Genomic DNA, 2,739 nt, shown 5'->3' with positions numbered 1-2,739 from the left:
TGTGTCACCACCCTCTGTGTGAAAAACTTCCTCCTAATATCTAACAAAAATCTTCCGTCTCAGTTTAAAACCATTCCCCCTCGTCCTATCAAAATCCACCTTGATAAATAGTCGTTCCCCTTCCTATTTATATGATCCCTTCAAGTACGGGATGGCCACAATGAAGTCTCCCCAGAGCCTTCTCTTCTCCAAGCTAAACAATCCCAGTTCCCTCAACCTTTCCTCATAGAAGAGGTGCTCCAGCCCTCTGGTCATCTTAGTGGCCCTCCTCTGGACTCACTCCAAGAGTTCCACATCCTTGCTGTACTGGGGGCCCCACTCCAGATGGGGCCTCACAAGAGCTGAGTAGAGGAGGACAGTCACCTCCCTCTCCCTGCTGGCCACCCCTTTTTTAGTGCAGCCCAGAACACAGTTGGCCTTCCAGGCTGCAAGCGCACACTGCCAGCTCACGTCCAGCTTCTTGTCTACCAGGACCCCCAGGTCATTCTCCACAGGGCTGCTCTCCAAGAGATCTTCCCCCTTGTATTTATACAAACCCGGGATTGCCCTGACCCAAGGGCAGTACATTGTACTTGGCCTTATTGAACCTCATGGGCCCACTTCTCCAGCCTGTCCAGTTCCCTCTGGAGGCTTCCCTTCCCTCCAGGGTATCAACAGCACCGCTCAACTTGGTGTCATCTGCAAACTTGCTGAGGGTGCACTCGAAGCCATTGTCCATGTCATTGAAGAAAGTGGTGAAGAGCAGAGGTCCAAAGACCGACCCCTGTGGGACACCGCTTGTGTCCGGCCTTCACCCTAACACAGAACCATTAATAACAACCCTGTGGCTGCGTCCAGCCAGCCAATTTGTAATCCATCGAACAGTCCATCCCTCAACTCAACATCTCTCCAATTTAGAGAGAAGGATGTAGTGAGGGACTACGTCAAAGGCTTTGCAGAAGTCCAGATATATCTATCACCCCTCCCCAGTCTACTGAAGCCATCACTCCATCATAGAAGACCAACAGATTGATCAGGCATGATCTGTCCTTAGTGAAGCCATGCTGGCTGTCTCAAATCACCTGTTTGTCTCGTATGTGCCTTAACACAGCTTCTAAGAGGATCTGCCCAGGCACCGAGGTGAGGATCACAAGCCTGTGGTTCCCCGGATCTTCCTTTCTCCCCTTCTTAAAAAGAGGAGTAATGTCTCCCTTTTTCCAGTCACTGGGGACTTCACCAGGCAGCCATGATTTTCAAATATGACAGAGAGTGGCTCGGCAACCACATCAGCCATCTCTTTCAGAACCCTGGGATGGATATCATCAGGCCTCATGGACATATACACAATTCAATTTCATGAAGAGGACTCGGACTCTTCCACCATTACAGTGGGACAGAAAGCATTCCCCACACCTTCATCTAGAGGCTCATGGTCCTGGCAGGAAGCCTGGCAGGAAGCCTGACCACCCGTGAAGACTGAGGCAAAATACTCATTCAGTACCTCAGCTTTTTCTATGTCTGAGGAAGCCAGCTCCCCATTACCTTTCATCAGAGGGGGAACACTCTCCTTGCCTGTCTCCTCCTGCCTATGTACCTGTAGAACCCCTTCTCGTTATCTTTCACAACCCTCGCCAAGTTCAGCTCCATCTGCACCTTGGCTTTCCTAATCCTACCTCTATACACACAGACAACAGCCCTGTATTCTTCTCAGGAATACATAACCCTGCTTCCACTTTCTGTACATTTCCCTCTTTTCTCTCAGTTTAAGCTGCGGGTCCTTGCACAGCCACGACGGTAGCTTGCCTCCCCTGCTCGACTTCTTCTGCTGGGAGTTGGAGAGCCATTGCACTCTGAGAAGGTTGTCCTTAAAGAGCTGCCAACTTTGTTCTGTGCCCATAGGAACAGTTTCCCAGGAGATCCATGATGTCAGGCCTTCCAATGTCTCTTCAGCCACTTCCTCAGGCATGCCATGACTTGTTCTCTGGTTTGATCTCCTGCAGGATATTTTTGCAATGTGTATGAAAAAAAATATATATATACATATATATACAGAGTGTGCATTCCTGGGAAGATTCGCCTAGAGGATGAGTCATAGAATCATAGAATCACAAAGTTGGAAATGACCTATAAGATCATCCAGTCCAACCATCTTCTCGTTACCACTGCTACCACAAGCTACTTGCAGCTCCTCATCCAGACGCCTCTTAAACACTGCCAGGGATGGAGACTCCACCACCTCCCTGGGCAGGCCATTGCAGTGCCTGGCAACTCTCTGAGAGAAAAAGTTTTTCTTCGTGTCTAACCTAAACCTTCTCTGGTACTACTTGCAGCCATTTCCCCAGGTCCTGTTCATTGCCTGAGAGAAGAGGCCAAACCCCTCTTCACCACAATCTCCCTTCAGGAAGTTGTAGAGTGCAATGAGGACTCCCTTGAGCCTCCTCTTCTCCAGATTAAACAATCCCAGCTCCCTCAGCCGCTCCTCTTAAGACTTGTGCTCCAGACCCCTCACCAGTTTCATTGCCCTTCTCTGGACATGCTCCAGGGCCTCAATGTCTTTCCTGTAGTGAGGGGCCCAAAACTGAACTCAATACTCGAGGTGCGGCCTCACTAGTGCTGTGTAGAGGGGGATGATCACCTCCCTGCTCCTGCTGGTCACATTAGTTCTAATGCAGGTCAGAATGCCATTGGCCCTCTTGGCCACCTGGGCACACTGCTGGCTCATGTTCAGCCAAGCATCAACCAACACCCCAGGTCCCTTTC

The sequence above is a fragment of the Meleagris gallopavo genome, chromosome Z, assembly GCF_000146605.3.
Source record: "Meleagris gallopavo isolate NT-WF06-2002-E0010 breed Aviagen turkey brand Nicholas breeding stock chromosome Z, Turkey_5.1, whole genome shotgun sequence".
Lineage (NCBI taxonomy): Eukaryota > Metazoa > Chordata > Aves > Galliformes > Phasianidae > Meleagris > Meleagris gallopavo.
The sequence above is the reverse complement of the archived record's forward strand: the minus strand, read 5'-3'. Positions refer to the sequence as shown.